The following is a 23,685-nucleotide window of genomic DNA, read 5'->3' on the forward strand; positions in this document are numbered from 1 at the left end:
ATTTCCATCTTTTCTCATCACTCCACATCCTTTCACATTAGTCCCCATCTTTTCTCATCACTCCACATCCTTTCACATTAGTCCCCATCTTTTCTCATCTTCCCACAATTTTTTTTCTTCATAAATCCCTATCACATTCCCACATCAATTCACATCCAATCGCATCATCCACACATCAATTCACATCATCCATACATCCATCCACATCATCCATCTCAATCCACATCATCCAACCATCCATCCACATCAATCCACATTATCCACACATCCATCCACATCATCCATACATTCATTCACGTCAATCCACATTATCCACACATCAACCCACATCATCCATACATCCATCCACATCATCCACATTAATCCACAACATCCATACATCTATCCACATCAATCCACATTATCCACATTATCCACATCAATCCACATTATCCACACATCCATCCACATCTTCCATACATCAATCCACATTATCCACACATCCATCCACATCTTCCATACATCCATCCACATCAATCCACACGTCAATCCACATCATCCATACATCCATCCACATCAATCCACATTATCCACACATCAATCCACATCATCGATACATCCATTCACGTCAATCCACATTACCCACACATCAATCCACATTATCCATACATCCATTCACGTCAATCCACATTATCCACACATCAACCCACATCATCCATACATCCATTCACGTCAATCCACATTACCCACACATCCATCCATATCTTTCATACATCCATCCACATCAATTCACACGTCAATCTGCATCATCCATACATCCATTCACATCAATCCACATTATCCACACATCAATCCACATCTTCCATACATCCATTCACATCAATCCACATTATCCAACGTCAATCCACATTATCCACACATCCATCCACGTCTTTCGTACATCCATCCACATCAATCCACATTATCCACACATCAATCCACATCATCCATACATCCATTCATGTCAAACCACATTATCCACACATCAACCCACATCATCCATACATCCATTCATGTCAATCCACATTACCCACACATCCATCCACATCTTCCATACATCTATCCACATCAATCCACATGTCAATCCACATCATCCATACATCCATTCACATCAATCCACATTATCCACACATTCAACCCACATCATCTATACATCCATTCATGTCAATCCACATTACCCACACATCAATCCACATCATCCATACATCCATTCACGTCAATCCACATTATCCACACATCAACCCACATCATCCATACATCCATTCACGTCAATCCACATTACCCACACATCAATCCACATTACCCACACATCAATCCACATCATCCATACATCCATTCACGTTAATCCACATTATCCACACATCAACCCACATCATCCATACATCCATTCATGTCAATCCACATTACCCACACATCCATCCACATCTTCCATACATCCATCCACATCAATCCACATCATCCATACATCCATCCACATCAATCCACATCATCCATACATCCATCCACATCAATCCACATTATCCACACATCAATCCACATCATCCATACATCCATTCACGTCATTCCAATTTATCCACACATCAACCCACATCATCCATACATCCATCCACATCAATCCACATTATCCACACATCCATCCACATCTTCCATACATCCATCCACATCAATCCACACGTCAATCCACATCATCCATCCAGATCAATCCACATTATCCACACATCAATCCACATCATCCATCCACATCAATCCACATCAATCCACACCATCCACGTCAATCCACATCATCCATCCACATCAATCCACATCATCCATACATCCATTCACATCAATCCACATTATCCACACATCAACCCACATCATCCATACATCCATTCACGTCAATCCGCATTACCCACACATCCATCCACATCTTCCATACATCCATCCACATCAATCCACATCATCCATACATCCATACACATCAATCCACATTATCCACACATCAACCCACATCATCCATACATCCATCCACATCATCCACATCAATCCACATCATCCATACATCCATCCACATCAATCCACATCACATCCGTTCACATCCCTTATCATTCATTCTCACCTATCTGATTCATATCACATCTTATCACATCTATTTATAGAATGTAAGAGAATTCTTATTTTTGATATAAAGATTCTTTACGTATCTATTTATGCATAAGAACCACTTCAGTGGGAAATAACACTTTTATAAAAATCCGTTTATGGATCTATTTATGCATAAATTCAATTTTAAGAAGAATAACACTTTCGAAATAAAAATAAATCTTTTATGCATCTTTCTATGCATAAATTCAATTTTAATGAGAATAACTCTTTTGAAATAAAAATAAATTTCCTTATGCATCTTTCTATGCATAAAATCAAAATTGATGAGAATAACTCTTTTGAAATAAAAATAAATTCTTTATGCATCTTTCTATGCATAAAATCAAAATTGATGAGAATAACACTTTTGGAATAAAAATAATTTCTTTATGCATCTTTCTATGCATAAAATCAAAATTTGATGAAAGTAACGATTTTATAATTAAAAAAATTCTTTTATGCATAAATTCAATTTTAATCAAAGTAACACTTTTATAATAAAAAGTTCTTTTATGCATCTATTTATGCATAAAAATCAATTTTGATGAAAGTAAAAATTAATTTTGATGAAAGTAACACTTTTATAATCAAAATATTCCCAATATGCATCTTTCTATGCATAGAAATTAATTCTAATGGAAATAACACTTTTATAATAAAAATATTTCTAATATGCATTTTTCTATGCATAGAATAAAAATAACACTTTTAGAATACTCAAGCAGTGGGGATTACTCTGTTTGAATAATAAAAAGATAAAACTTTCTTCACCGAATTTAGGAAAATTTAACCATAACCTCCTTTGTATGACTGACCATTTTTCAAATTTTTCACTCTAAAATTTACTAGAAACTATCCAAGATGATTTAAATCATTCTAATCTAATCAATTTCCACTTTATTAAGAGTAAAGAATATGAAAAGTTTAATTCCATCAATTTGATTACACATCTAGGATAAAGAAAGGCTGAATTCAATAATGAAGAGAAGGGGGAAAGCCTTTCCAGCAAGGCATACATCCATTTTCATTTTAAAGAAAGCAAAAATTAAAAAAACCATAAAATAGAATAAGAAAAAGCAAAATTTCTAACTTACTAGGAGTTTTGTGAGCTTTCCTTTGGCTTGATGGTTTGAGGGATCTCTTCTTGTTTGCGCAACAAGAGTGGCCACCAATTCTTTTGAAGAGGAAATGGTCAAAAACAAATGAATTCACTGTTTTTGGCTCTAGGGAGGACTAGAGTAACAGTCCATAAAACACTATTAACCATTTACAAAGGGGGATGCTTCATTCATAGAAAAAAGTGAGCCTCTAACCAAGCAAACTGATTCTAGAATTTTCCAGATCAGTTTGGTCAAATTTTGACCATTTTTAGGTCAGTTTAGCTTACTTTTTGGATCTAGTAGAAGCAGGAGAGACGAGAGATGAAAATATCTCATTATTTGTGAGTTTAAAACTCAACCACACATGTGAAATAGGCACCTCCTTCATGAGGGGAATTCCCCACACTGAGGTGTCAAAAATGCATCATTTCTTCTAAATATCTCTTCTTTTTTAACTAATAACCTTGTCCTTAGTCAACTCTTCCTCTTATGTGAGCATTTACTCATTTTTGGGAGATTCTCTTTTATTCTTCCATTTATCTCGTCCCTACATTTGGATTAATCTAAATTGTCCATAGGAACCTTAATTCAAAAATTTCAGAAAATCTGGACCTTTAGGCTATCGTTTTTACCTGATTTCAATTTATTCCAATTGCACATTGGAAATTTCTTTTTGAATATCTATTTTAGGAGAAACCATTTTAGACACTAGGAGGATTTTTATATCCAAAAATATCTCAATTTTAAATTACCTCCCTCTAGACATTTTCTCTCTCTAGACCAAAACAGGGTAAAATAGGATCTTTCTTTTATTTCAGAGAGGGGAATAATTATAAGATCAGAAGGGGAGGTTCTTACACCTGCACATCTCAAAGGCCGAAGGGAGGAATCTTACATCCTACCCCACTTAAAAAACGCGAGATATCCTCATCTCGCAAAATTAGAGGAGAATTCTTTTCCTTAAGATCCAACTGATTCTAGGGTTCTTTATAGTCTGGTGAATCCAACAGAATCCTGGGATAAATATCCCTTATATAAAACTCATCATCAGATAATAATTCACTCAGATCGTAACATTCAATCCTTATCACAATAATGGTCCATTAGACCGAAACTTCTATCTGAACAGTCCTTCATGGAAATTGTCAATTATACAGATTTTTAATTTGACATCCCTTAACTTGATCCACTGGGTCAAGTGTTAACAGCAGCAATCTGCCAGCACAATCCACTAATCTTATAGTGATTTGCTGAAGTCATTAACGTCATTCCAGCTACGAACATCATCACAGGGACTCGTCCCATTCATCCTCATTGTGGTTTTGCTTAGTTTATTACATTTCAACCAAAATTCAGGAATCTTCATCTTTCAATCAGAATCCAAATCAACTCATCAGTTCTCAACCAGAATTTAAAATCATATCAACCACATTCAAATTCATCGTTAGGATAGTATTAATGCTTATAATTTCAAGTCTTAGATTTACTCGTATATACTGCCAGCAGTTATACACCCTCGTCGGTACATACAGGTAGTCACGGTCCTTGGAGCTATAAAGTAAATACCATCATGTCTAGGCCTCAAGCAAGCCAGGGATTCCATACAATTGCAGTACTTCCATCTAAAGACCCAATTACCAATTTACGAATTTCAGTTTAAATATCAATTGTATGAATTTTATCACACAATTATAACCTTTTACTGCTTCTTCATAAATTTTTGACATTTTTGGCTTCTCGGTTGATCCTCATTAGCCAATTTGCTCTGATACCAGCTGAGAGGTCCCTATCCCCACCACGCAACGAATTTAGGGATGCTAGCAGTGGAAGTAGCACTTCTTGCACGGGGTAGGGTCCCACACTCGAGGCCTCGCCCATGGATATCCGGACAAGAGACTAATCCATCGGTTCTTCCAAAATCGAACCCAGTGGAAGTAGCACTTCTTGCACGGGGCAGGGTCCCACACTCGAGGCCTCGCCCACGGATATCCGGACAAGAGACTAATCCATCGGTTCTTCCAAAATCGAACCCGAAAACCCCTTGCCCGAAAAGCACGGAGATTCCTACAGGATAACTTTTCTCTAACGTAGTCAAAAGTCTTAACTAACTTAACTAATCTGACCGAACCTGTAAGTCCCAAAGTCAGATCAGAGAAAAGATTGTACTTGGATCATAGAGACCAACGCTTTTCTCCTCATTGAGATTCACAACCGTTGATTCTTTTCCATAGAACAATTTTTGTCCGAGATTTACTTCATCTATTGAACCAGAACAGAATTGAGTCTCAATTTAGGGATCCATCAGTCCATCCTAACCCCATCCAGTCCCATGGGTTAGCCAACCGCCCAACCACTATAGTGATGGGATCCAATTAAGAATTTGGTTAGGTTGTCCTGGGTACCAGGGAAAAGAGTTCCCAGGCCCCCTAGCCAAATATTCATGCAAACTTAAAACTAGTCACACCACTTACACACCCAATATGAAATTGCTTTTTTCACAGATTCAACAGTCTTTGAAACAATCATTTAATGAAACCATAATGTCACTGATCATAATCCTCTAATTATCCAGTTAAATCCTTATTTCCAAACATTCTTTCATCAATGTACCTACGCTCACCCCCTGTCCACTCAGGGACCTTAGCTCATAGTAACCGGCAAGTATTCACTTTAACAAAAATAGAGTCTTCGTTAAAGATCAGCAAGATCAACCAACAAATCCATATAAAAGAGCCATGGACTCATTTGTTGAGGACCAGCAAGGTCAATCAACCAGATCCATGCCCAAATTTAGAAAACAACTCTTACTCCTTGTTCCAATATCTTCCCCGACATATGTGTGGATATCTTCAGTGACCAAAAGCCCGAGCACCGTATGGTCAACACCCTCTAGGATTCTTCGCAGGTCACCTAGCGCTTCACTCATAGGCCACTTCCTTGGTCCCTCATCCACTGTACCGGAAGCTCACCATTTAAATCAAACCGAGGCTAGTCAAGACCTCGACCAACCTTTGCTATGCGAGATGTCCTCCGTTGACTCTCCGTCAGCAGTTGCAACTTTAACAGATAGGTCTCCAGGACCTCATTCACAATACAGCCAAAATGCTTCCCCAGCATTCTTGATATAAAACAGTCATTTAAAAATAGATTCCACATACAAATACAGTTCCAATAATATTTCCATCTTTTCTCATCACTCCACATCCTTTCACATTAGTCCCCATCTTTTCTCATCTTCCCACAATTTTTTTTCTTCATCGATCCCTATCACATCACATCATTCCCACATCAATTCACATCCAATTGCATCATCCACACATCATCCATACATCCATACACATCATCCACATCAATCCACATCATCCATATATTCATCCACATCAAACCACATTATCCACACATCCATCCACATCATCCATACATCCATTCACATCAATCCACATTATCCACACATCAACCCACATCATCCATACATCCATCCATATCATCCACATCAATCCACATCATCCATACATCCATCCACATCAAGCCACATTATCCACACATCCATCCACATCTTCCATACATCCATCCACATCAATCCACACGTCAATCCACATCATCCATACATCCATCCACATCAATCCACATTATCCACATATCAATCCACATCATCCATACATCCATTCACGTCAATCCACATTACCCATACATCAATCCACATCATCCATACATCTATTCACATCAATCCACATTATCCACACATCAATCCACATCATCCATACATCCATTTCACGTCAATCGACATTATCCACACATCCATTCACATCTTCCATACATCCATCCACATTATCAACACATCAATCCACACCATCCATACATCCATTCACGTCAATCCACATTACCCACACACATCAATCCACATCATCCATACATCCATTCATGTCAATCCACATTATCCACACATCAATCCACATCATCCATACATCCATTCACCTCAATCCACCTTACCCCCACACATCCATCCACATCTTCCATACATCCATCCACATCGATCCACATGTCAATCCACATCATCCATACATCCTCCATATCAATCCACATTATCCACACATCAATCCACATCATCCATACATCCATTTACGTCAATCCACATTATCCACACATAAACCCACATCATCCATACATCCATTCACGTCAATCCACATTACCCACACATCAACCCACATCATCCATACATCCATTCACGTCAATCCACATTACCCACACATCAATCCACATCATCCATACATCCATTCATGTCAATCCACATTATCCACACATCAACCCACATAATCAATACATCCATTCACGTCATTCCACATTACCCACACATCCATCCACATCTTCCATACATCCATCCACATCAATCCACACGTCAATCCACATCATCCATACATCCATCCACATCAATCCACATTATCCACACATCAATCCACATCATCCATACATCCATTCACGTCAATCCACATTATCCACACATCAACCCACATCATCGATACATCCATCCACATCATCCACATCATCCATACATCATCCACATCAATCCACATTATCCACACATCCATCCACATCTTCCATACATCCATCCACATCAATCCACACGTCAATCCACATCATCCATACATCCATCCACATTAATCCACACATCAATCCACATCATCCATACATCCATTCACATCAATCCACATTATCCACACATCAATCCACATTACCCACATCATCCATACATCCATTCACATCAATCCACATCATCCATACATCCATTCACGTCAATCCACATTATCCACACATCAACCCACATCATCCATACATCCATTCACGTCAATCCACATTACCCACACATCCATCCACATCTTCCATACATCCATCCACATCAATCCACACGTCAATCCACATCATCCATACATCCATCCACATTATCCACACATCAACCCACATCATCCATACATCCATCCACATCATGCGCATCAATCCACATCATCCATACATCCATCCACATCAATCCACATCACATCCATTCACATCCCTTACCATTCATTCTCATCTATCTGATTCATATCACATCTATTTATAGAATGTAAGAGAATTCTTTTTTTTGATATAAAGATTCTTTACCCATCAATTTATGCATGAGAACAACTTCAGTGAGAAATAACACTTTTATAAAAACCCATTTATGCATCTATTTATGCATAAACTCAATTTTAAGGAGAATAACACTTTCGAAATAAAAATAAATCTTTTATGCATCTTTCTATGCATAAATTTAATTTTAATGAGAATAACTCTTTTGAAATAAAAATAAATTCTTTATGCATCTTTCTATGCATAAAATCAAAATTTGATGAGAATAACACTTTTGGAATAAAAATAAATTCTTTATGCATCTTTCTATGCATAAAATCAAAATTGATGGAGAATAACTCTTTTGGAATAAAAATAAATTCTTTATGCATCTTTCTATGCATAAAATCAAAATTGATGAGAATAACACTTTTGGAATAAAAATAAATTCTTTATACATCTTTCTATTCATAAAATAAAAATTTTAATGAAAGCAACACTTTTATAATAAAAAAATTCTTTTATGTATCTATTTATGCATAAAAATCAATTTTGATGAAAGTAACACTTTTATAATTAAAAAAATTCTTTTATGCATCTATTTATGCATAAAAATCAATTTTGATGAAAGTAACACTTTTATAATCAAAATATTCCCAATAATGCATAGAAATTAATTCTAATGGAAATAACACTTTTATAATAAAAATATTTCTAATATGCATTTTTCTATGCATAGAATAAAAATAACACTTTTAGAATGCTCGAGCAGTGGGGATTACTCTGTTTGAATAATAAAAAGATAAAACTTACTTCACTGAATTTAGGAAAATTTTGCCATAACCTCCTTTGTATAGCTGACCATTTTTCAAATTTTTCACTCTAAAATTTACTAGAAACTATCCAAGATGATTTAAATCATTCTAATCTAATCAATTTCCACTTTATTAAGAGTAAACAATATGAAAAGTTTAATTCCATCAATTTGATTACACATCTAGGATAAAGAAAGGCTGAATTCAATAATGAAGAGAAGGGGGAAAGCCTTTCCAGCAAGGCATACATCCATTTTCATTTTAAAGAGCAAAAATCAGAAAACCATAAAATAGAATAAGAAAAAGTAGAATTTCTAACTTACTAGGAGTTTTGTGAGCTTTCCTTTGGCTTGATGGTTTGAGGGATCTCCTCTTGTTTGCGCAACAAGAGTGGCCACCAATTCTTTTGAAGAGGAAATGGTCAAAAACAAATGAATTATCAATGAATTCACTATTTTTGGCTCTAGGGAGGAGTAGAGTAACAGTGCATAAAACACTATTAACCATTTACAAAGGGGGAGGCTTCATTTATAGAAAAAAGTGAGCCTCTAACCAAGCAAATTGATTCTAGAATTTTTCAGATCAGTTTGGTCAAATTTTGACCATTTTTAGGTCAGTTTAGCTTACTTTTTGGATCTAGTTGAAGCAGGAGAGAGGAGAGATAAAAATATCTCATTATTTGTGAGTTTAAAGCTCAACCACACATGTGAAATAGGCGCCTCCTTCATGAGAGGAATTCCCCACACTGAGGTGTCAAAAATGCATCATTTCTTCTAAATATCTCTTCTTTTTTAACTAATAACCTTGTCCTTAGTCAACTCTTCCTCTTATGTGAGCATTTCCTCATTTTTGGGGGATTTTCTTTTATTCTTCCATTTATCTCCTCCCTACATTTGGATTAATCTAATTGGTCCTCCATAGGAACCTTAATTCAAAAATTTCAGAAAATCTGGACCCTTAGGCTAATAAGGTCCTTTTTACCTGATTTCAATTTATTCCAATTGCACATTGGAAATTTCTTTTTGAATATCTATTTCAGGGGAAACTATTTTAGACACTAGGAGGATTTTTATATCCAAAAATATCTCAATTTTGAATTACCTCCCTCTAGATATTTTCTCTCTCTAGGCCAAAACAGTGTAAAACAAGATCTTTCTTTTATTTTAGAGAGGAATAATTATAAGATCAGAAGGGGAGGTTCTTACACCTGCACACCTCAAAGGCCGGAGGGAGGAATCTTACAGAATTCCTGTACGTACTCCACAACATATAATTATTTTCTACTCATGCACACAACTCTAAAAATATAACATTACAAAAGAATTGAGTAATAATATCCAAAAACACCATATGTTTTCATATATCTCCTAGCATCCACCACAACCGTGATCCTCAGACTAAGAAGGTATATACTATTGAGCCTGAACACTCCAGAAACACTATGCCCAGCTTATCACCCTGAGATCGATGGTCAAACTGAAAGGGTAAACCAAGTAATCGAAGATATACTTCGGTCATGCTGTCAGGGAACCCGAGAAGTGGCTAAGCTATCTGCACCTAGTCGAGTTCGCCTACAATGCTTCTTATCACCGAAGTATCGGGATGAGCCCTTTTAAAGCTCTGTATGGACAAGATTTCTTAACTCCATTAACTTGGTCCGACCCATTGATTAGGATTGAGATGTCCTGACAGATGCTTGACGACATGGAGTAGCAAATGCAGTCAATTCGTAAAGATATTAAAGCTGCCCAAGATCGACAGAAGCAGTATGCAAATAAGAAAAGGACAGACAGAAAGTTTGGAGAAGCGGATATGGTCTTCATTAGAGTACGGCCCAAGAAGTTCTCTATCTCTTGGGAGGTATAAGAAGTTATCCCCCAGATATTGTGGGCCATATTTGATTACAAAGAAGGTAGGTGACTTAGCCTACGAGCTTCTTCTGCCTCCTCATCTCAAAGTTCATAATGTATTTCATGTAAGCCTTCTAAAGAAATATGTGTCAAGCCCAAATCATGTACTTGATGATGAAATCCTAACCTCTTCAACCCAAGGGCAGATGGAACTCCAACCTGAAGAAATTCTTGATATTCGAGAAAAGATTCTCAGGAATAGAATTCTCAGAGAATTATTGGTAAAATGGAAGTTCTATCCTTTTGAAGATGCCACCTGGGAGAATGAAGCCGATCTGCGAGATTACCTTCAGTTTGCGAGATGAGGGCATCTCGCGTTTTTCAAGTGGGAGAGAATGTAAGATTCATCCCCAGCCTCTCAAGATGTCCAGCATCTTCCCCTGTAATCAAATCCCTCTTCAAAAATATAATAGATCTTGTTTCTACCAGGCCTAGAGAGTGATAATTTGGTTTTTAAATATTTTGGATAGAAAAATGCCTCATCTTATTAAAATAAGTTTCCCTGAAACAGAAGTTCAAAAAGATTTTCAGAAGGTACATTAGAAATTAAGTATAATCTGTTCAAGAGGCATTATCCTAGGGGTCAAGATTTTTTAAAATTTTAAATTAAGGTTCCTATGGACCAATAAGATTCATCCAAATGTAGGGAGGAGATAAATAGAAGAATAAAAGGAAAATATCCCAAAAATGAGTAAATACTCACATAAGATGAAGAGTTGACTAAGGACAAGGTTAATAGTTAAAAAAGAGAGATATTTAGATGAAATGATGCATTTTTGACACCTTAGTATGGGGAAATTTCCCTCATGAAGGAGGTGCCTATTTCACGTGTGGGAGAGTTTTAAACTCCCAAATAATGAGATATTTTTATCTCTTCTCTCTCCTATTAGATCCAAAAAGTGGACTAAACTGACCCAAAAATGGTCAAAAATTGACCAAACTGATCTAGAAAATTCTAGAATCAGTTGGCTTGGTTAGAAGCTCACTTTTTCCTATAAATAGAAGCCTTCCCCTTTGTTGAAGCTTAATAGTGTTTTTGAACTGTTACCCTACTTCTCCCAAGAGCCAAAAAACTGTGAATTTACTCATAATTCATTAGTTTTTTGACCTTCCCTCTTCTAAAGATTGGTGGCCACTCTTGTTTCAAACAAGAGTAGAACCCTCAAACCATCAAGCCAAAGGAAAGCTCTCAAATTCCTTCGTAAGTTGAAGATTCTTCTCTTTTCTATTCATTTTATGGTTTTTTTATGATTTTTGTCTTCTCTAAATTGAAATGATGTTATGCCTCATTGAAAAAAGGCATTCCCCTCTCTTCTTTAGTAAATCCAACCATTCTTTATCCTAGATGAATGATTAATGGATAAAATCAAGTTTTTCATAATGTTTCTCTTTGATAAAGTACAAAATGTTTACATTAGAATGATTTAAATACTCTTGGTGAACTTCTAATTAATTCTAGAGAGTTTAAAATTTGAAAAATGGTCAGCCATACAAAGGAGGTTATGGAAAAATTTTCTAAAATTGTGAAAAATAAGTTTTATTTTTTTATTCAAAAAAAGTAATTCTTATCGTATATGTATTCTTAAAGTGTTATTTTTCATCCTAGGTATAGAAAAATTGCATACTAAAAATATTTTATTAATAAAATGTTACTTTCTTTAGAATTAAATTCTATGTATAGAAGGAAGCATATTGAAATTTTATTTTGATTATAAAAGTGTTATTTTCATCATAAATGATTTGTATGCATAAACATATGCAATATATATATATATATATATATATATATATTAAAAGTGTGATTTTTATCATAAATGATTTTTATGCATAAAGGGATGCATAAAAGAAATTCTTTTATATTAAAAGAATGATTTTTATCATAAATGATTCGTATGCATAAAATATATATTTTTTATATTAAAAGTGTGATTTTCATCATAAATGATTTTTATGCATAAATGGATGCATAAAAGAGAATCTTTTATATTAAAAGAATGATTTTCATCATAAATGATTTGTATGCATAAACATATGCATAAAAGATATTTTTTTAATATTAAAAGTGTGATTTTCATCATAAATGATTTTTATGCATAAATGGATGCATAAAAGAAAATCTTTTATATTAAAAGAATGATTTTCATCATAAATTAATTGTATGCATAAACAATATTTTTTTATATTAAAAGTGTGACTTTCATCATAAATGATTTTTATGCATAAAGGGATGCATAAAAGAAATTCTTTTATATTAAAAGAATGATTTTCATCATAAATGATTTTTATGCATAAAGGGATGCATAAAAGAAATTCTTTTATATTAAAAGAATGATTTTCATTATAAATGATTTGTATGCATAAACATATGCATAAAAGATATTTTTTTATATTAAAAGTGTGATTTTCATCATAAATGATTTTTATGCATAAATGGATGCATAAAAGAAAATCTTTTATATTAAAAGAATGATTTTCATCATAAATGAATTCTATGCATAAACATATGCATAAAAGATAATTTTTTTATATTTAAAGTGTGATTTTCATCATAAATGATTTTTATGCATAAATGGATGCATAAAAGAAATTCTTTTATATTAAAAGAGTGATTTTCATCATACATGATTTGTATGCATAAACATATTTTTTATATTAAAAGTGTGATTTTCATCATAAATGATTTTTATGATGATAAAAGTGTGACTTTCATCAGAATTAGATTTTATGCATAAATAGATGCATATAGAATTTTTATATTTAAATAAGGGTTCTCTTAATCCTTTGCTTAATTTCCACAAAAGTTAGAAAAATGATTAAGTAGATAATCTGTGAGAAGAAATGCTACCGTTTCATATTCACTAAGATGGTAATGAGAAAATTCAATTAAACTATCGAAGTCGGAGATCGAGATAAATGATTATTTTATTCCTCATAGAAAATTCATGTTTTAGAAATCTGTAAGCAAATATTTGACGAATGAAATTTAGAAAAAGAGAAATTAAAATATTACCTTTCGAGAAAGATAGTTTAGGAAGAACCTTTCCAGACCCAAACTCTGATTCAGACTATTAACCAAGACCTAATTCCTTCGTCAGTTTCAATCAATGACGATGGGCCCAGTTTAGGAAAAATGCACTCAAATCCCCCACCAAATCTGAAAATAAGTTAAGACTTTTGATTTTGATCTCAGAATCAAGTTAACAGAATTCAAGGAATTCTGTTTGGAATTCAGACCTAGATCTAGAAGTATTGGGATACAGATTTAAGATTTATTCATGGTATTCAAACAAAATCAAAACTGTAAACTTGCATAGAAACCCTGTTTTCTTAAAGGACTGTCTTACGCCAGAATGCTAGAGGGAGCATTTGGCATATATGTTTATCTAAGGGAAGTTCGGTTGCAACAGCTGGCGGGGAGTGCTCAAGGGACAGCTCACGCGGCAAAAACCTGCCCACCAGGTCTTGACCAGCCTGGTATGGTGAAAAATGGTGTGCTTCCAGTACGATGGACGAGGGCCGATGAAGCGGTCCCTGAGTTAAGTACCAGGACACCTAAGGAGGATCCTGGAGGGTTCTGACCAGGTGATGCACGGGCTCGCAGTGCTTAGGACACCCATACATATGTCGAGGAAGATATATATATGTATGTTGACGAAATGATTATTGTAATTTGTTACTGGATCTTGCTGACCAGCTCGTCCCAACGGAGAGTCCAGAGTGGTACTGTTTTTGTGAAACAAGGGATTGAATGGAAATTTTGAGTTATGAAATCTGTGACCGTATCTGTTTATCAATGGATTATTTTTATATTAAAGTTTAAAGAGGAGTGTGTGCGTATCTGTTTTCTAAAGCTAAAGTTAAGAAAGGCATTCAATTATGGGTGGGTGAGTACTTGTTTGGTTCTACCGATTCTAGTGGTAGGGTGGTGGCTAACCCATGGGTCGAATGGGGTTAGGCTAGAATCAATGGAGTTTTACTAATCAAACTGAAAAATCTTAGGATTACGCTGGATTCGAGTAGTTAGTTAATTCCCTGAGATAATTTTCTCAATTGAGTGGATCAACGGCTGTGCCTGATCTTGATTGGAAAAAAAGCGTTGAAACCGCTCAAATGATCAAATTATATCAGTGATAGTTTCCTTCTATCTGGTTTATTCAGGTGGAGGATAGTTTAGAATTGATCTCGTTAGAAAAAATCGTTAAGAAAATTCAAAAAGGTGGAATCGTCCCCGCATTTCGGGCATGGAAAATTTTCCCGGTTTCGGTTTTTTCGGAGTGACCACCAGCCTAGTCTCGCGCTCAGACATTCGTGGGCGAGGCCCCGAGTGAGAAACCCTATCTTGCGCATGAGGGGGCTGCTTCCGCCTGTCAGCTACCGGGAGCCCGATGTGCAGAGGGGCAGAGGGATCTCACAGTAGTACTCTTTATTTTGTTTTTTGTGTTTATCTTTTTTTTTTCCGCCTTTGCGGTGGGACATCCTCATTAGAGGAATCAGAGTACTTGAATGAGTAGACTAGCATGGAATACTTAATAACCAGTATCCAATAATTGGTAGGTGGTATTCTTAAGGAGGGGTTAGTAAAACAATGGTGTTAGTAGTAAGGAAGTGGCCAGGGGGGAATCCCAAAGGGACAAGGAGGAAACATGCATGGAGACTTCTTACACTTTGAGATGTTGTATGTCGATGGTGATGTACATGAAGTCCTAGCATCTTTGTTAAGACATAGTGATGGGTATCTTGGCTCCCGTGGATGTTGATTCATCAGGTTACGGTGTTCTCTCTGTTTCTTTTTGTGCTTTGTAATCTTCTGTCAACATGAAGCTTTGGGATCCTGTGTTGATAGGAATGATAGTTGATGGCGAGGATCCGGATATATGGAGCCAAAGAGGAAGTTAAGGGTAGGATTGAGTAGTCATGAGTTATTCGGGTGAAGTGGGGGTGATTAAGAAGATCCAGGCGATGGGTTGTACCATTGACTAGGCTTGCACCCACCATGGTCTCCCCCATCCAGAGATATACCTAGATGGCTGTCGATGATGAAGCTTTGTGCATTGTGCGCATAGGATAGAGCCCCGTGAGATTTGTAGGTGTTATGCATGGGCAAGGGCAAAAGGTGTGCCCGTAGTCCTAATCACCTAGGGACTCTTTTTTTTTCTTTTTTCTTTTTGTTTTTATATGTGTCTATTGGTAGCACCCCTAAAGATGGTTTTGTATTGAGTGGCCCATGTGGTGGTGGCTAGATTTGTGATCCTACCTCTGATTTTAGCTTTGAGTGGTTGGATAAGCTCAGCTATTTGTAGCACTGCCCCTTAGTTTGGTGACAAAGTCTAGGGGAAGGGTGGAGCTTCATGAAGGAGGATTCGTTGGGAAAAAGGGGTGGGTGAACTAAGCTTTTGAGTTCCCATGGGTTGGGTGTGGGCAAGTCTATAGGAATTTGTTGAAAAGGACAGGACTTGCCAGCCGCCTGTTGGTTGCCAAATGATCTTCGTCGATTGGACAAGTACTAGCTTGGGTGGTGTGGTTTGAGCGACTTGCTGAGGGGTATGCCTTGGGAGCCAAATGATGGAATTGCCATCATGGAAGCCTTGGGCTTCTAAGAGACATTTGGGCACCCAACGCTGCCGAGTGATGAAGGTTTGTGGTTGTCGAGGCTTCTGGCTTTTTTGTCGATGAGGCTTTGAGCTCTGATGTGGGCACCCAAAATTCGTCGATTGGATAGGTATTGGCTTGGGTGGTGTAGTTTGGGCGACTTGCTAAGGGTATGCCTTGGGAGCCAAATGATGGAATTGCCATCATGGAAGCCTTGGGCTTCTAAGAGACATTTGGGCACCCAACGCTGCCGAGTGATGAAGGTTTGTGGTTGTCGAGGCTTCTGGCTTTTTTGTCGATGAGGCTTTGAGCTCTGATGTGGTTGTCGACAAGGAGGAGAGCTTGTGATAGTGGATTGGGGAGCCACATGTGTGTGTTGCCTTCATGGAAGCCTTGAGCTTTAAGCACATTGGTAGGCACCCAGTGTTGTTAGCTTTGTTGTGCTTGGGGTTGTCGAATTGGCGATTGTATCATGGTGTCTTGGGGAGGAGTTGTGGTGGATGAGCATAGGTGGAGTTCTTGGGTAGCCAGAGGCGAGTGTTGCCTTTATAGTACCCTTGTGCTCGTAGGAGGTCGAGCCAACATTGAAGCTTTGGATTAGGGCTGGTTTTTGTTGGCTTAGTTGGCATTTTGCGTTTGGGTTTTAGAGATGGCCATTCAGGGATCCATATTTTTGTGTAGCTATCATAGAATCCCTGAGCAGAAAGAAGATTTTTGGGAACCCACCATTGATTGTCATGATAAACATATAAGGTCGGGGTGGTTGCATTGTGGGTGGTTGAGGGTGTAGAGTTGAGGGGTAATGTTGACGATGAGGCTTGATCATTGGTGGATGGTGTTGAGAGTGGCTGATTGATCGGCTGTGGGTACATGGGGAGACTATCGGTGATGAGGCATGGGGTGTGGGTACATGGGAGACTATCGGTGATGAGGATGTGGTATGAGGGGGAAGGGTAGTCGGGGGGGGTGTGTGTATGATTTCCTCTTGGGGACACAAGAGGGCTGTGGCCTTTTGCCGTGATTTCCATGGTGGCCGTTTTTTCGTGCCAATTGATTTGGCAACAATGAGTGGCATCAATCCACTCTTTTCCAATAATAATCTGGCCTTGGAGTGCTCTTGCATCTATAACATGAAATCTGCACTCCAATTGGTTATTTCTAATAGAAATTTGAGGAATGAAATACCCAACACTCATTAGACCGATTTTGTGTGATATTTGAATGTAAGTGTCTAGTTTTGTTATTGTGGGTTTGCCAAGAACTTTCCATGCCTCCAAGAATATGAGATTGGTGTGGAACATAGAATATAGGTGGGCTTGCCACCATTATAGACCCATCTCAGTCGAGAGTCTAAGCCATATTCTTGGTGGGCTGAGTTCTGGTGATGGTTTAGGGGGAGTGGAAGATGTACGAGTTATTGTAGGGGTGTGAGAATACCCATTGTGGAAGCAGTTGGTGAGGACAGAGGATCAAATTCGATGCACTCCCCATCCCAAAGGATCAATGTTACCTTGCCCTAGGGAAGCTTGAGGGTAGCTGTGTTGTTAGCAGAGTTGATTGTACTTTTAGCGTTCTAGACCCAACTTCCTCCGAGGATGACTGCTTCTTTTATCTCACCTGTGGGAACCACATAGAACTTACAAGAAATTGGGTTAGATAGTATGTACGGTGTGTGTAAAGGACCCAAGGCTTTGTATGCGCTATCTACCCACCAGCAAACTAAATTTTAGCATGGGAAATTTTAAGAGATGGTTTGCCTAGAGAGACCCATGTTTCCCATGACAAAAGATTGTGGCTAGCTGTGGGAGACAATAAGAGGAACGTTTCCGTTGCATATTTTTGCCAAAGGGGGGAAATCTATCTAGATCCAAAGAGTGGTTGTTTCAAGTTGTGGAGCGACACTTACACTTAGGGTGTTAAGCGAGGCAATGGCTTTATAGGGTTCATGGAGGGTCTGGCCATTTGGGAGCATGAATTGTGTACCGAATTTGCAACATGGGAGGGTGTCAAGTGTAGCAAGGATTTCAAGCCAATCGTGGTCGACTTTGTCACTATTGACAGAAGCAACCATGCATGGCACCCGCATGTCAAGGGCTTGATGACAAGCATCGCAAACCAAGAGATCATTTCTCCTAGCGGTGATGACAAAGTCAGCAGAGCAGCAAAGAGAGCTTTGGCCATGGGATGTTAGTGCTAGGTATATAAATTGATGTTTAGCATTTGAGACCCTTTGCGGAGGTAGACATGATGTGTATCCCAATCATGGATCAGTTTTGTTTGTCACATGAAGGGTCTACCCAAGATGGCATCATAGGTAGCATTACAAAAGTCCATGACCACAAAAGTGTGGTGGAATGTCATGTAACAGACTTTTACCTTGAGGTTATGCATTATGCCTAGGGATTTTGCAGAATTCCCATCTGCAAGCTTGATCACCAATGTGGTATGATCAAGGCATGGTTGGCCCTAGTTTTCCTAGCATGTTTGTGTGAGGATGCTTACTCCAACACCTCCATCCAGGATGCCTTTGACCGCATGTCCATTATAGCAAATGAGAAATGTTGTGTTGGTGTCATCACCCTCAAATTAGTGGCCCAATGCATTTACTCGAATTGTGGGTGTCCCTTTGGGTTGTGGGTTGTGATGATAGAGTAATTCTAAATGATGGGGCTTAGATTCATCTAAGGAATCTGAGGGAGCTTCCTCCTCCGTAGAAGCCTGTAGTTTGCATTCCATCCAATTCCAAAGGTCATTCCATAAATTTGGACTACCTTTTAACAAGGTTCCAATGGGCATTTGGATTTGGGAGGAAAGGAAGGCAAAGAGGCCGGCCACGTCGTGTAGATGAGTAAGAGCTTCTTGAGGGGCGGGGCCTTGATCATAGGGAGGAGCAGCAATCATATATGGAAGTTCAATTTGGTCCTTATTTAACGAGTGTGGAGGTCAAGATTTGGTTGCTGAGGATAAAACACCTCAACAAATTTGGTGTGTGGACCTCATGAGTTGTTGTCGGACTCTGTGTGTCACTATTCTCATCGAGTTGTTCAATATGAATGTGGGATTTGGGCTTGGAGGATGAGAAAGTGCATGAGGGGAAAAATCATCATTTGTCAAAATCATGTTGGCGAACGGATCGTCCTCTGTCTGGAGTAGTTGCAGGGGCTCCTCCTTGACCTAGTGTAGAAGGTTAGGTTCAATGGGGGGATGGCATGCACACAGGCACTAGGTCAAAGGTTACAAAAACAGGTGGCAGTTCTAGTTGATCCTGGTATTGATCTACCAATGCTTGGGCCTCTTGAAGACATTGCTTCTCAAGGATGTCATTGGGATAAGTGGCCACCATTTTTCCTGTTTGGTGAGTTTTTTGTGTGTTGCATGGGGAATCGGAGTTCGGCGCACGATCATCGCTCCTAGAGAAGGATGATGTGGTCTTTGTTGCGCCAGTGGTGCGGATGCTAACCCGATCTTCTCTATTGCCAATGTGCTTAGAGCGTTGTTTCTTTTGGGATGTGGCATTCTTTAGCTTGGCTTGCAACTGTGTGATGACATTCAATGGGACAGTCGAAATCTTCCCATGTTGAATGCTCAACACGTTGAGGGATAGCTTGCCTTCAACTATGAAGTGAGAAATCAATTGTAAAGGGAAATCTTGATAGTAATGGTCAATTCCATAGCCATGATATTAGGGTGTCATGGGCATGCGTTCTTTTTGAGGGCATTCAACCACTCTATGGGGTCCTTGGTAGAGCAAACACAGAAGAGGTGGTTTCCCTATGGGTAAACCTAAGTGTGCACAAGTGGTTTAGGGTCCATGTGAGGCATTGGAAAAGGGAGATGAGATGTTAGGGATGCCTTGGGGATGGCAGAGTGCATGGGCTCCACACATTTAGCAATGGACCTGGTTGGGATCTTTCCAGGAGCAATAGGGTTTGCCTCAAGCATGGGGATTTGATATGTGTTTTAGCAATGTTAAGGCTAATCCAAAGATTTGATTACTCCTAAATAATTTTACTAATTAGGTCTCTAATTAATCCACTCAAAAGAGGAAAAATTAGACAAAAGAGACCAAATTAGTACTAATTCATACTAATTAAGGCCTAATTGGAGTGGACTAAACATAGATTTGGTTCAAGGCAAGTGTTTAGAGTACTAACGTCACTCCAATTAGTCTAATTACAAGTAATCAAGCTCAATTTTCTGGGTTTTTTACTCTCTTTAAGTCCACTAATCATACTAACCAATAGATTTGTAATAATTAGTGAAAATTAAGAGATATTTTATGGTTTTTTTGGTGGATTAGGGTTCTATTTAACAATGCTATCGTACCTATGCAAAGGAATTAAGCAAAAAAAAAATAAGATTAAGTTAAAAATTAAGAAAAATGATCTAGGTTTAAGTAAAAACCCTCTTGATTAGGCTCTCTAATCACCCAAATCTCAAGTTTTTTCATTCAAACAAGTAGTAATCCTACTCTAAACACAAAGCTATAAATGAATCACAACAAAAACCTCAACAAAAACCATTCAAAATATTAAAATACATTAAAAAATAAAAAAATCGCATGCGAAAGAGCTTACCTGGCACTACTCTATGGAGGCTCCGTTGGATTCGAATCAAAGATGGTGTAGACAAGTAGCTGATTGGCGCTCCCTGGCAACAGTGCCAAAGATGTTAAGGAAACCCTACCCTAATGTGTCATGGGAAGTTGCCTATCTACCAAGCTCATGCATGGCTCAAGAGCTCCACCGTAGCCACTCATCATTGTCATCCTCCCGCGCTCGTTGTTGGCACACCGAGGCGGTTGCTCTAATCCTACGGGTGATGCAAGCTCTCTCGCAAAGATTGTGTGGGATCTTTGCAGAAGAGGATCACGTTGGTTAGCCTAATCATCACGAGAGAGAGAGAGAGAGAGAGAGAGAGAGAGAGAGAGAGAGAGAGAGAGAGAGAAGCAAGAGGGAACACGTGATTAGCACTAATTGCTCCCTAACCCTAATCCTAATCATACCACACATGCTAGATTAGAGTTGCAAGAGAGAGGGAGAGAGAGAACACTCCACTTATATTGCACAAATGGGATAATGAGTAACAAACAAGAGAAATTGGCTTTTATAGTTCCAAGCCTTTTCCGGCCGCTCGGGAGTAAGTGACCCGGGGCACCCAAAGCATAGTTACAAGGCCTTTCTCTATAGTTTGGCCAACTGACCAAGATCCTCTTATTTTTCCATTGAAGCTCAATCCTTGGGAGCGTCTTTAGGGCATTTCCCTCATCAAATGATGGGATTTACAATATATAGTGTGTCGGCGCCCGTTGCATAAGTGTGTAGACCTAGTTGTCATAGGAATGTGTTAACCAATATGTGGTTAACAAAGGAGAAGCCATTGGTGCATGTGCCTTTGGTAGGAACCATGGCTTAGATGTTGATGTGGTCGTTTGTGACCATTGATGGTTAAGAGTTCGAGCATTAGTTGAGACCTAGGGTTTTAGCTCGGTTGGGGGATTCAGGGATGGGAGTACTTGGCCCTCCCAGTATGGGTTCATTATTAGTGGGGATGGGGTCAATTGGCAGTGTTAAGGGCGGTTCCCATGTCTATGCCACATAACCACCCGTGTTATATACGTTACCACACCACCTATAGCATTATATATAGACATAGTTATCAAAATCTAAGCTATCCCATGCTTGTTAGTATCTATATTCTCTATTCAGAGTTTGTCTAGATTGCCATCTAAGCTCTACTTGAGAGCACACAAGTGAATAGAACCATCACATTATTATACCTATCTTAGAATTTTAAATTTTCTCCATTTTCTATTGCACTTTGTTTTGCTATCTTTTTTCAATGTGCTATATGCTTTATATGGTATTAGAGCTTGCGTACTTTTAGCAAAAATAGTGCATACAGTCTAGTCTTTCTTTGCTTTGAATACTAGGAGTGATGACTTTTACCTCAGCTACTATTACTGGTACTTTTGCTACTATAATTCCCTAGTCCTGTGTACTTGTCCACACCTCCATTCTAGAATCTTATAAGCTTCTAGAAACTGTTTTAGGAATGGATGTGGAACTAGTGGGAACACCCAACCCCAACAAGGCATGAACACACTTCCACCAGATGTTATACATCTTCGAAGGCACAATGTTGATGCTCTTTGTGCCATCATCATCACTAGTGTAAGTGATTCTATTCTTATTGTGATTCATCACACAACTAAGTCATCAGAGGCTTGGACCACACTAAGGAACCAGTATGAGACTCACAATAAAACCACAATTCAGAACGTAGAGAATCATCTTGGTGCTGAGAAGTTTGTTAATGGAGAATTTTCTCAACAAGCATTTATCATGCGAATAAAAAATCTAGGGGATCAAATGGATTCTATGGGGATTACAAAGACCAATGATGAGGAACCAGCCCGGAGGTGCGTTTGACAAAAGTACGATGGCTTTGTTATGGCACTAAACACTCAGATTAGAGAATCACCTCTATTATTCAAAGAATTTAGTGCTATGTTACTTAAGGAGGAGATGCAGCTGAAGACCCACAATGTAGCAATGATGCTCCATTTTTTCACGCTATCAAACACTCCAGAAAGAAGCAAGTTGATGAGAAGAACAACACCCTAAAGTCCTTATGGAAGAAAAAGGAGTTAACAATGCTGAAACAGTTAATAATGCCAAGATTGAGCTTAAACTTTGGGTTGCCATTGAAGAGGTATGCTTATCTATTGAAGCTCTAGTTGTTGATGATTCATGGATTTCATCTAGTGGAGCATTCCATGCAAAGTGCCCCCCATTGATTCCTTGATGAGCTTCCCAAAGGACGGCTTCTTGCTTATGTGGTGGAACACAGTGATGTAGAATCTAATCAATCTCCCTTTTGTAAAGTTGTTCTGCTACTATAACTTGGAAGGTCCAATTTAAGATAGCTAAGTCTCTTCCTTTGATCTTGAGAAAGACTGTTATATCAATTAGACCTGTGCCACAAGCCGCAACATATCATCATACCGTGTCAAGATGATCAGAATAACTGCTTTTGCGCAAA

Source organism: Cibotium barometz, chromosome 51 (assembly GCF_041138505.1).
Source record: "Cibotium barometz isolate CiBa-2024 chromosome 51, ASM4113850v1, whole genome shotgun sequence".
Lineage (NCBI taxonomy): Eukaryota > Viridiplantae > Streptophyta > Polypodiopsida > Cyatheales > Cibotiaceae > Cibotium > Cibotium barometz.